A 14357-nucleotide genomic window follows, 5' to 3' on the forward strand; every position below is an offset into this window, starting at 1 on the left:
TTAATGTAAAATGAGGAAGAGAGAGAGAAAAAAAATAAAGATGAAAAAGAAACAATTTATTTTGAGCAGTTCAAACAAATGTAAAGAGCATTACAGAAACATAATAAAACTAATGAAATAGATTGCTGAAAAAAGTTTATAATCTTAAGACAGTTTTGCAGGGGAAATGAATAAGAACAACATAACATTAAGTATCAAAAACCCTAGCTTTGGCATATAAAGTGCTCAGGAAACTGACAATGAGGCTTACAAAACCATCTTTTGGTTTGGCTGTTGGGAAACTGGTTCAAATTATTTTATATTTCATATCTTGCTTGTACAGTGGTGTGTGTGTGTGTGTGTGTGTGTGTGTGTGTGTGTGTGTTTCATGTTAAGTATTAGTAGGAGGGATTATAAATACTGTTTTCAGGTCCATATGGGCCTTTCATAAATTAAAAAAAAATTATAGACTCAAATTTAAACTTGTTGTAGTCTATATTATAGAAACGTTCACAAAGTAATTTCTAAATGTCTAACACCATAAAGTAAAACCCACTGAAAAGTGTAAGTTAATATTTTAAGTTTATTTCAACCTTTGCCATGTTTCTTAGGCAAAGTTTCCTAGAGAACAGAGTCAACTCAAAAGCTTACATTCAGGCTCTTTCTTTTAATATACTGCTGCACTCAAGTACACAGAATGGATTTGGATACAAGTCATAAAATGAGAGGGAAATAGAAGTGGATACATTACTAAGCTGAACACAATTTCTTTTTAAATACAATTGCTTGTTCATTTCTGCCTTCAGCGAATCCATAGGCTTTACTATTGGAGGAGAAGAAGAAAAATGACCAATTTGCTCCCTTTTACTTTTTCTCCCTTCTTTACTGGTCAAAATTCACTCTAATGGGCACAGGTGCCCAGTCTTCTGGAATATGTTATTAAAACAGTGCATAGGCTTAGCTGATAATGGTTTATGTTCAGTTGGTTCTACATGTAGGACTCTCTAAACTGTAGTGACTTGGTACTACAAGCACAGGAAAAGTATAAGCACTTGACATTGATTAAACATCCTTATCTTACCAAGTGAAAAGAGTTTTACACACACACACACACACACACACACACACACACAGAAAGAGAGAGAGAAAGAGAGAGAAAACTTTTAAAAGACAGTACTTATCAATGAAATGAAAATGCTTTATATTCTTCATGTATAGGAATACATTCCACATTAATTTTCAACTAGCTCATGATTTTCACTTCTTCTCTCAAATAAATTCATCTTGAATAATGTTTCAAAAGAAATTCTTCTTTGGTTCCAAATTAATCCATGATTTCATATAAAATTTCATATTAGGTGGTTCAGTGGCCAAGAAAAGAAAGAAAAATTTTGACATGACATGGTCAGAACACTCTATTTTCCAGTAATTTAAAGTTTTTTTTTCTTTTTGAAAGAAACAGCCAGACACTTTATGATAAGTAAAATTGACTTCCAAAGTGCTATTTGCAAATTTCATATCATTTTTAAAATTTATAATTCATGGCTTTTTGCATAAATATCAAGATACTTCAAACATCTTTAGCTGTGAAGCAATGTGCTTACTTTCTGAGCAACAGCTTCTTGATTTTTGATAGTAAGAAATATTCCCACAGAGCAAGTAATGACATTTACAATATTTAAAGAAAGTAAGAGCTATAGAACCCAAAATTCTAATTCTATACAAATATCTATAAAGTTTTTGATTGTCTTTCATTTTTTAACATACTTTTTCACAGGAATGACATTCATAATGGTCATCATGACCTCCCAAACTAGGTCACCAAAGTCTAAAGAAGTCAATCAAATGAAAAAGTATACAATATTCTTGAATCAGAAATCTCAACATTGTTAAGATATTATTTTCACAGATAGATGGATTTAAAGAAAAATTAACCACAATCACAATTATAAAATTCCTATGGGTGATAGACTTAAGGCCATAACTAATACTATGAAGAATCTAGAAGAAAACAGAGGAAAAAAAATACTTAGTATCTTGTGATAAATAAATATTTTTAAAATATTACCCAAAATGATGAACTAAAAAAGAAAATAAAATAGTTTTTTTTTAGAACTATTCAAGATTTAAACCATCTTCTCTACAAAAGACATGTTAAAGAAATGAAAAGTCAATGTAAAAAATATAAAAAAATATGCATATGATAAAAAATACATACAAAGATGCATAAATATTTCTATGAATTCTCTAAAAAGATTGCAAGCAACCCAATGAAAAATGGGCTAAGGTACTGAGTATGTACTTCACCAAAGAAAGTATAGTAATGCTCAATAAGCACTTGGAAATTGCACATCATATTCATCAAGGATATGCAAATTAAAACCACAATACAGAATCATTGCATACTTATTTTAGGGTTAAAATTAAGAAGACTGACAATAAAAATGTTGATAAGGAAACTGCACTCTTCTATTCTGCTGATGATAATGCAAAATGGAACAACCACTTTGAAACAGTTTGGCAGTTTATTATGATCATGTTAAACACTTACTTACTATATGACACAGCTACCCCATTACTAAGTGTTTACCTTAGAAAAATGAATACATTGATCATCATCAAGATTAATGACTGTTCTCTTGGTTATTTCATTCATTATAGCTCCAAGTTAAAAACAACATAAATGCTCATCAACTGGTGTTGGATACATGTATCTCAGCATATTTGTACAACTGAATATCAGTATTTAAATTAACTACTGATAGTCACAACAACATAGATGAATCTCAGATACATCATACTAAAGGAAAGTAATCAGATACCAAAGACTATTCACCATATGAGTTCACTTATAGGGAATTCTAGAAAATAAAAAAAAAAAAATCATAGTAAAAAAAGCAAATCTGTGGTTGATAGGATACAAAGAGAGGAAAGAATTTGACTAAAATATTATACATGGGAATGGTATTGAAATATACTATATCATGATATAACTGTATATTTGCTGTAACACATCAAATTAGTGAGTTTGTTATATGTAAATTTTGTCTGAAGAATGCTGATATTAAAAGCTCAATGAAAGTCACCAATTCTGGGGAAAGAGTATAATTTGATTCAAGAATCTATCAATTAAACACTCTGAAATTAATTGAGTTTCTTTTACTAGGTTAATGATTTTTAATTAATCACATATTCTAATGTTTTTATTTTTCCCATTTCCTATATCTAAATCTATCAACTCTCTACAGGAGATATATCAGTAGTTTTACATGGAATATAGATTCTTCTTGTTTCCTTTTTGTTGTTAAAAATTCTCCTTTGGTTAAGTAACCCCAAAAAAGGCAAGCTCCAGGCCCAAGTCTTTTGTACTATTTTTTCGTTCTAACCATAGGCAGTTACAATCTGGCAGTTTCATTGGGGAAAACTGCTCTCCCAGACCAAGTGCACAGCCAGTACTTCAGTACCTGATGGGAGCTGCAGTCAAGGACTCAGCTGTCAATTATACCTGGCTAGCCATGATCTTAGGCAGATCTGCAGGTGTGGACAAGGTGCCTCTGTTCTGAGTTCTCCTTTTTTGGGGGGTCCTCGGTCAAGGCCTGTCTCAGCTTCTTCGGTGTAAAGCCCGCCTCATCCAGTGTCTGTCAATATAATTTTCTCCACTACTCAGTATTTGTCCACTCTTAGCTTCTCCCCCTTTCTCAGTCCCTGGCTGTATAAAAATCAGGATTTTTTTTTTTTTTTTTGCAGGTAATATGATCTATATGATCCTTTCCACCCAACTCTCTGTTAGACTACAACCCTCACCTGGTGCAATTTCATGAAGGAAAAGCAGAGTATCTTGGCAATGCTTTGTTGTAGCTCCTTGGTTATATGATTGCAGTAGGTAAACAGAGGTTGACTCTTCCTCTTAGTTTGGCTTGTTTTCCTAACTGACCACCTTGACCCATGGCAGTTCACATCATTCTCACAGCTCTTCAGAAAACTTAATTTAACATAAACTTTTTAAAAACTTTATTTAATTTCCTTTTTTTTATGTGATGCTTAGGATCAAACCCAGTGCCTCACAAACATTAGGCAAACGCTCTACCACAGAGCCACAACCCCAGCCAATTTAAAATAATTTTTTAATTATGATTGGAGGCTGTGTGAAGATACACAAACATGGATCTGTAAACCAAATTGTTGAATTTGGTAACAGTGCTAAAGTTTTGTTGTTTTTTTCCCTTCACACAAATTTGCATTGTACTCCTGATGATGTTGTGGTAACAAGATGTAAGAAATAAACACTTAAATACTCTCTAAAAGTATGTTTTACAAGTATTAGAATTATCACTAAAGAATTTATTCAATAGAAAAAAATGAGAAAAAAAATTTATTGCTAGTATAAGAACTGAATGGGGATAAATTAGATTACTCTTCCCAAATCTATAATTCTCTAGAGTTTGTAAGAAAGTGAAAATATATTTTTGTTGCTTCTCTTATTAATTCTGATCTAGAATTCTCTAAATATTTGTCCCAAGTGTATTTGAAGTTTATTAGAGCTCTTATTTCAATTCTTGCCAATAATATCAAAGTAAAAGCAGTTAGCAGACAGGTATTTTAACCACCCCCTTTTATACATAACTTAGATATTTTGAAAGGAAACCATTACTGTTTTTTTTTGAAAATCATTACTATTAATTGTAAGAAAATTCTAACGCATTTAAAAAATGTGTGGAAAGGAGATATATCAAATACAGCTATAGAATGATTCTTTTTAATTGAAAGGCCACTAAAAATCCTGCTGATTCTGAAACAGCTTCTGAATGGTCAGCAATTTCCTCTATTTGCAAATATTATTGGAAGTGATTCATTCTGTGACAACTACTTTGTATTAAGAAGATCTTTAAAGAAAATAAGAAAACAGTACAGATTCACACAGATTTCTATTCCTCTAACCTTACAGTTCCTTTAAAAATAGTAGTAACAGGGGCTAGGGTTGTGGCTCAGTGGTAGAGTGCTCACCTAGCATGTGTGAGACCTTGGGTTTGATCCTCAGCACCACATAAAAGTGAAATAAAGATACTGTGTTGACCTACAACTAAAACATAAATTAAAAAAAAAAATAGTAACAACAGCTTAAGTAGTTAAATATCCAATTAAATTGGGCTAAGGGGCTATGTTGAAAGTTATGAAATTATATGTTTACAAAAGCACAACCTCTGATGGATTAAGGACTGTTTTAACTTCTCTCAGGTCCTTTATGAAAGTTTTTAATACTTGAAAGCGTAAGATGAAAACTCATCTTACACTTGATGTGATAAAAACCTCATCAATAGTATGGCTCTATATTTTAGTGGATCTGCTATTCTGTATTTCACATTTTGCAGCAATGCCAAAATTTATTTTCTATTTAAATTCAGAATTTAGAAATAATTTATACTCATTATATGCAAGCTTTGAGCTCTTTAGGATGTTGCAAGTATTCAAAATATTTCCCCTTATTGGAAGTTTTATCAATTAATACCTAGAGCAAAGTTTGAAGAATTATACAATTGGAAAAGTTCTTATTATTCCATAAAATAATGATGGTAAATTGTTAAAATTATTGCAAGATATATTAATTAAGAGAACATGAAAAATATTTTGGTTGGCATTGAATTGTTTAACATGGTTTTCAAATACAAGGGTGCATTTGGGAGACATGCCTGAAACAGTTTTTCTAAGTATCAGTCATGTCCAACATTTCTGAGGAAACTGAAGAAATTTAGAAGCAAGGAGTTATTACTTAATAAGCAAAACTATAAAACACCAAATAACCAGAACAAGAAAAGAAGTAGGTAAGAGGAAAGGCCATGAGAGTCATGCCAAGATGGCAGCTGGGAGGGTTAACATGGTCTTGTCTGCTATTTTGATTAAAAGGGAGTATTTAAACAGACTTTGAGAGAAGTCTTGACTCCCTACTGCTTGAGTATGAGTAGTGATGATTAGGTAATGAATCTTTCATTGCAATCATCCAATTAAGATGTAAGGCTTTTTACTAAGGTGGTAAGTGAAACTTTATTCACATTGGTTTTTTAAAAATTATTTCTATGTTTTTATAATATCTGTTTATATCAGATTCTATTAAATGCAACTCATATATCAACTACTTAACGGAGAAAACTTTCAATCAATGGAAGAGTCAAATATAAAGCAGAAAACCTAAAAGTTTGTGCTCAATGATTTCACCTTATGTACACAACTCAGTGGAAAAAGCCTACAAATTTCCTGTTTATTTCTATAATTCCTTTATATTTTTGTCAAGTGATCACTTTCTTTATGTACCTATTCCTCAGTTGTTCGATATTTTTTTCCTATGTGCAATTAGTTGGGAGAATACATTTTCTTCCCAGTTCTATATTTAAATTAAAAAATAAAACAAAATTTCTAGTTCCCAAACAAATGGAATGCAAAAACTCTGTTTATTACATCATCTAAGTTTTAAAATCACAGAGAAACTAATAGTAATAATCAGTATTGAATATCTTTCAAATTCAATGAGCACATCAATATGCATACTTAGATTGTGGAATAGACAATTTTTTTCATCTGTGGACCCGTTCTCCAGTTTTTGTTCTAAATTTGTTACTTAGAGTATTTGCAAGTAAATTGAAATAATTTGAATTTAATACTAGTTCTAAAATTCTGAGCAGTCCAATGCCAGTTTCTAAAATGAGCATAAAGTCCCTTATTTATTATACTGTTAAGATAACTTGTTTAGAAAGCCGCCCCCTCCCCCTGCGCCGGCAAGGTAGACAGATCTGTGACCACGCACAGAGCAGGCCCAGCAGCCTGCTGAGGGGCAGAGCCGCCCCCCACCCCCCGCGCCTGCCAGGTAGGCGGAACTGTGACCACCTACAGAAAAGGCCCAGTGGCCCGCGGAGGGGCAGAGCTTCCAATCACTCCTCTAAGGTAGGCGGGCCTGTGACCAACCGGCAGAAGAGGAGCAGCGGCCTGCTGAGAGGCAGAGCTGCCCCCTCCCCCTGCGCCGGCAAGGTCAACAGAACTGTGACCACCCACAGAGCAGGCCCAGCAGCCTGCTGAGGGGCAGAGCCGCCCCCCACCCCACGCGCCTGCCAGGTAGGCGGAACTGTGACCAACAACAGAAAAGGCCCAGTGGCCCGCGGAGGGACAGAGCTTCCAATCACTCCTGCAAGGTAGGCGGGCCTGAGACCCACCGGCAGAAGAGGAGCAGCGGCCTGCTGAGAGGCAGAGCCGCCCCCTCCCCCCGGGCCTGCAAGGTAGACGGAACTGTGACCACCAACAGAATAAGCCAGACCTGCAACCGACAGACAGAACAGGCCCAGTGGCCTGAGGAAGGGTAGAGCCGCCCCCCCCCCCGCGCCTGCAAGGTAGGCGGACCTGCGACCCACTGGCAGAACAGCCCCAGAGGCCTGCAGAGGGGCAGTGCCGCTGCCTGCGCCTGCAAAGTAGGCAGAACTGTGACCATTGACAGAACAAGCCTAGCGGCCCGCAGAGGGACAGAGCCGCCGCCCGCGCCTGCAAGGTAGGCGGACCTGCTACCGACCGGCAGAGCAGGCCCAGCGGCCTGCCGGCGTGGTAGGCACATTGCCCCAATTGGAGGAGGGGCAGAGCTGCCGCCCGTGCCTGCGAGGGAGACTTTGCAACTACACAAGACCAATATAAATATATAGGGGGAAAATTCAATAGCACAACAGTTTCACCAAGTAGAAAGGAACGCGAACAGTATGAAGAGACAAGGAAAGAAAGGACCACAAGCAATGCAGGTCAACTCAACGTTAGAAGAGGTAATAGCTGCAGCAGATGGAATGTCAGATAAAGAATTCAGGATATACATGCTTCAGATGATCTGGAGTCTCAAGGAAGACATCAGACAGCAAAATCAGACCATGAAAGATCACTTCAACAATGAATTACATAAACAAATCCAAGAAGCAAAAGATCAACTATACAGGGAGATAGAGGTTATAAAAAACAAACAAACAGAAATCCTAGAAATGCAGGAAGCAATAAACCAACTTAAAAACTCAATTGAGAATACTACCAACAGAGTAGAACACTTAGAAGATAGAACATCAGACAATGAAGATAAAGTATTTCAACTTGAAAAGAACATAGACAGCTCAGCAAGACTGTTAAGAAACCATGAGCAGAACATCCAAGAAATATGGGATAACATCAAGATACCAAATTTAAGAGTCATTGGGATACAGGAAGGGATAGAGTTTCAAACCAAAGGAATGAGCAATCTATTCAATGAAATAATAGGAGAAAACTTCCCAGACTTGAAGAATGAGATAGAATCCCAAATCCTCGAAGCCTACAGGACGCCAAATGTGCAAAATCATAAGAGACCCACACCTAGACACATTATAATGAAGATGCCCAACATACAGAATAAGGAGAGAATTTTAAAAGCTACAAGAGAAAGGAAGCAGATCACATTTAGGGGTAAGCCAATCAGGATAACAGCTGATCTTTCAACACAGACTCTGAAAGCTAGAAGATCCTGGAATAACATATTTCAAACACTGAAAGAAAATGGGTTCCAACCAAGAATAGTGTTTCCAGTGAAATTAAGCTTCAGGTTGGAAGATGAAATTAAAACCTTCCACGATAAACAAAAGTTAAAAGAATTTGCAGCTAGAAAACCATCTCTTCAAAACATCCTTGGCAAAACATTACAGGAAGAGGAAATGGAAAATAACAATGAAAACCAACAGTGGGAGGTAGGACAGTAAAGGGGGGAAAATAATCAAAGAGGAAAACAAACCATGTCTAGTAACATAAATAAACAAATATGGCTGGAAGAACAACCCATATCTCAATAATAACCCTAAATGTTAATGGCTTAAACTCACCAATCAAGAGACACAGGCTAGTAGAATGGATCACAAAACAAGACCCAACAATATGCTGCCTACAGGAGAAAAATTTGATAGGAAAAGACATACATAGGCTGAAGGTGAAAGGTTGGGAAAAATCATATCACTCATATGGACTTCGGAAACAAGCAGGAGTGTCCATACTCATATCAAATAAAATAGATTTCAAGCCAAAGTTAATCAAAAGAGATAAAGAGGGACACTACATACTGCTTAAGGGAACCATACACCAACAAGACATAACAATCATAAATATATATGCCCCAAACAATGGTGCAGCTATGTTCATCAAACAAACTCTTCTCAAGTTCAAGAGTCTAATAGACCACCATACAATAATCATGGGAGACTTCAACACACCTCTCTCGCCACTGGACAGGTGTTCCAAACAAAAGTTGAATAAGGAAACCATAGAACTCAATAACACAATTAATAACCTAGACTTAATTGACATATATAGAATATACCACCCAACATCAAGCAGTTACACTTTTTTCTCAGTAGCACATGGATCCTTCTCAAAAATAGATCATATATTATGTCACAGGGCAACTCTTAGACAATATAAAGGAGTAGAGATAATACCATGCATCCTATCTGATCATAATGGAATGGAACTGAAAATCAACTATAAAAGAAGGAAGGAAAAAGAATACATCACTTGGAGAATGAACAATAGGTTACTGAATGATCAATGGGTTATAGAAGACATCAAGGAGGAAATTCAAAAATTCTTAGAGATTAATGAAAACACAGACACAACATATCGGAATCTATGGGACACATTGAAAGCAGTTCTAAGAGGAAAATTCATTGCTTGGAGTTCATTCCTTAAAAAAAGAAAAAACCAACAAATAAATGATCTCATACTTCATCTCAAAATCCTAGAAAAAGAAGAGCAAAACAACAGCAAAAGAAGTAGAAGGCAAGAAATAATTAAAATCAGAGCTGAAATTAATGAAATCGAAACAAAAGAAACAATTGAAAAAATTGACAAAACTAAAAGTTGGTTCTTTGAAAAAAATAAACAAAATCGACAGACCCTTAGCCATGCTAGCGAAGAGAAGAAGAGAGAGAACTCAAATTACTAGCATACGGGATGAAAAAGGCAATATCACCACAGACACTTCAGATATACAGAAGATAATCAAAAATTATTTTGAATCCTTATACTCCAATAAATTAGAAGATAGTGAAGGCATCGATAAATTTCTTAAGTCATATGATCTGCCCAGATTGAGTCAGGAGGATATAGACAACCTAAACAGACCAATATCAATTGAGGAAATACAAGAAACCATCAAAAGACTACCAACTAAGAAAAGCCCAGGACCGGATGGGTATACAGCAGAGTTTTACAAAACCTTTAAAGAGGAACTAATACCAATACTTTTCAAGCTACTTCAGGAAATAGAAAAAGAGGGAGAACTTCCAAATTCATTCTACGAGGCCAACATCACCCTGATACCTAAACCAGACAAAGACACTTCAAAGAAAGAAAACTACAGACCAATATCTCTAATGAACCTAGATGAAAAAATCCTCAATAAAATTCTGGCGAATCGGATACAAAAACATATCAAAAAAATTGTGCACCATGATCAAGTAGGATTCATCCCTGGGATGCAAGGCTGGTTCAATATATGGAAATCAATAAATGTTATTCACCACATCAATTGATTTAAAAATAAGAACCATATGATCATCTCGATGGATGCGGAAAAAGCATTCGACAAAGTACAGCATCCCTTTATGTTCAAAACTCTAGAAAAACTAGGAATAACAGGAACATACCTCAATATTTTAAAAGCAATCTATGCTAAGCCTCAGGCTAGCATCATTCTGAATGGAGAAAAATTGAAGGCATTCCCTCTAAAATCTGGAACAAGACAGGGATGCCCTCTCTCACCACTTCTGTTCAACATAGTTCTCGAAACACTGGCCAGAGCAATTAGACAGACAAAAGAAATTAAAGGCATCAAAATAGGAAAAGAAGAACTTAAATTATCACTATTTGCAGATGACATGATTCTATACCTAGCAGACCCAAAAGGCTCTACAAAGAAACTATTAGAGCTAATAAATGAATTCAGCAAAGTGGCAGGATATAAAATCAACACGCATAAATCAAAGGCATTCCTGTATATCAGCGACAAATCCTCTGAAATGGAAATGAGGACAACCACTCCATTCACAATATCTTCAAAAAAAATAAAATACTTGGGAATCAACCTAACAAAAGAGGTGAAAGACTTATACAATGAAAACTACAGAACCCTAAAGAGAGAAATAGAAGAAGATCTTAGAAGATGGAAAAATATACCCTGTTCATGGATAGGCAGAACTAACATCATCAAAATGGCGATATCACCAAAAGTTCTCTATAGGTTTAATGCAATGCCAATCAAAATCCCAACGGCATTTCTTGTAGAAATAGAGAAAGCAATCATGAAATTCATATGGAAAAATAAAAGACCCAGAATAGCAAAAACAATGCTAAGCAGGAAGTGTGAATCAGGCGGTATAGCGATACCAGACTTCAAACTATACTACAGAGCAATAGTAACAAAAACAGCATGGTACTGGTACCAAAACAGGCGGGTGGACCAATGGTACAGAATAGAGGACACAGAAAGCAATCCACAAAACTACAACTATTTTATATTTGATAAAGGGGCTAAAAGCATGCAATGGAGGAAGGATAGCATCTTCAACAAATGGTGCTGGGAAAACTGGAAATCCATATGCAACAAAATGAAACTGAATCCCTTTCTCTCACCATGCACAAAAGTTAATTCAAAATGGATCAAGGAGCTTGATATCAAATCAGAGACACGCCGTCTGATAGACGAAAAAGTTTGCTACGATCTACATACTGTGGGGTCGGGCTCCAAATTCCTCAATAGGACACCCATAGCACAAAAGTTAATAATTAGAATCAACAAATGGGACTTACTCAAACTAAAAAGTTTTTTCTCAGCAAAAGAAACAATAAGAGAGGTAAATAGAGAGCCTACATCCTGGGAACAAATCTTTACTCCTCACACTTCAGATAGAGCCCTAATATCCAGAGTATACAAAGAACTCAAAAAATTAGACAATAAGAGAACAAACAACCCAATCAACAAATGGACCAAGGACCTGAACAGACACTTCTCAGAGGAGGACATACAATCAATCAACAAGTACATGAAAAAATGCTCACCATCTCTAGCAGTCAGAGAAATGCAAATCAAAACCACCCTAAGATACCATCTCACTCCAGTTAGATTGGCAGCCATTATGAAGTCAAACAACAACAAGTGCTGGCGAGGATGTGGGGAAAAGGGTACTCTTGTACATTGCTGGTGGGACTGCAAATTGGTGCAGCCAATTTGGAAAGCAGTATGGAGATTTCTTGGAAAGCTGGGAATGGAACCACCATTTGACCCAGCTATTCCCCTTCTGGGTCTATTCCCTAAAGACCTAAAAAGAGCATGCTACAGGGACACTGCTACATCAATGTTCATAGCAGCACAATTCACAATAGCAAGACTGTGGAACCAACCTAGATGCCCTTCAATAGATGAATGGATAAAAAAATGTGGCATTTATACACAATGGAGTATTACTCTGCATTAAAAAATGACAAAATCATAGAATTTGCAGGGAAATGGATGGCATTAGAGCAGATTATGCTAAGTGAAGCTAGCCAATCCCTAAAAAACAAATGCCAAATGTCTTCTTTGATATAAGGAGAGTAACTAAGAACAGAGTAGGGTCGAAGAGCATGAGAAGAAGATTAACATTAAACAGGGATGAGAGGTGGGAGGGAAAGCGAGAGAGAAGGGAAATTGCATGGAAATGGAAGGAGACCCTCAGAGTTATACAAAAGTACATACAAGCGGAAGTGAGGGGAAAGGGAAAAATAATACAAGGGGGACAAATGAATGTCAGTAGAGGGCACAGAGAGAGAAGAGGGGAGGGGAGGGGAGGGGAGAGGGGATAGTAGAGGATAGGAAAGGCAGCAGAACACAACAGACACTAGTATGGCAATATGTAAATCAATGGATGTGTAACTGATGTGATTCTGCAATCTGTATATGGGGTAAAAATGGGAGCTCATAACCCACTTGAATCAAAGTGTGAAATATGATATATCAAGAACTATGTAATGTTTTGAACAGCCAACAATAAAAAAAGATAACTTGTTTATCCCAAGTTAATTGTTTGGATTAATGTGAACAACAAAAATGCTTCCTTCTGTATTCATAAACTTATAGAATGCATATCAAGTAGTTTTTTTGCAAGTAATTATTAGGCCTAAATTTCAACTTCATTACATAAATACTCAAAGGCTCTTAAGTACTACTCCAACAAAGCCCCATGACTACTTCTTTGTTCAGAAGATAGAACTTCATTTCAAATACCTTTCTTAAGTCTTATTTACATATTACACAGGAGAGTAAGAGTAAGAGAAAAACACTTTGTGTGACCTTGGTTTTCCTGGTGTCCTCAAGGGAGGTTCAAATATATTTAGTGGCTAAACTAGTGTAAAAAGTGAACCGTATCCACACTTTGGCTCTGGGCTAAAGGCTCACAGGAAAGAAGAGATTACCAAAAGTGATGGATGTGTCCTTTTCGAAAGCTAGGTTGTAAATCTGATAAAACTCAGTTACTATAACACCATTTCATGACATGGCACGCTTAGTTGTTTCTAGAGTATAAACTTTCCAAAGGTTTTTAAAAATTATACTTGTGTTTTCACAAAATAAGGTAATACATAAAGTATATTGGTTATAAAAATCAAAGATTTGATAGCAGTGTTTAAATTTACATTCAAGATTCAAAACCCAGCAACAATTAATTTGGATAATAAATATTCTGGAATGACCTCTAACAGGCATGCCCAAATTGCTTTATAGGTCTAGTCAGAAATTAAATTTTGATTTTCATAAATACTTTGGTATAAAAATTTTTAAATGTTTTTGTTTGCATTCTGATATGGTTCACACATCACTTTTCTAAAGGTCTCTTTCCAAATTTTACACACCTAAGAAGACAATCCTGTAAATGAAGGAGATAAAATTTTCCAATAAAGACTGTATCAACATTAAAGCTGTCAGGGAAACATAAGGGCAGTCAGAGAGCTTGATTAATTAATGCTTGCAACTGGGATCAAATTGTATAGGTCAACTCATCCAAATATTTCAGGGTTGATGAGAAATTAGGACTACTAATAAATGAAGAGTGAGTGACATTAAATTAATGATGACTTTAAAGCAGCTGGGGTATTGAACTCATCAGTTGCATTTATCCTTAATAAGAAAACAGCAAAGAGGAATTCATGCAATTAGAAGCAGTATGCCTGCAATAAAACCAACTATTGACAAAAATGGGCATAGGACTTTTTATCTGGATTAAGGCACCTTGCTTGATTTTTTAAAAAAGAAAATGCTGCTACTTAAACAGAGAAAGAGAAAGAGAGGGGGGAGACAGAGAGAGAGAGGC

The sequence above is a fragment of the Marmota flaviventris genome, chromosome 7 (assembly GCF_047511675.1).
Source record: "Marmota flaviventris isolate mMarFla1 chromosome 7, mMarFla1.hap1, whole genome shotgun sequence".
NCBI lineage: Eukaryota > Metazoa > Chordata > Mammalia > Rodentia > Sciuridae > Marmota > Marmota flaviventris.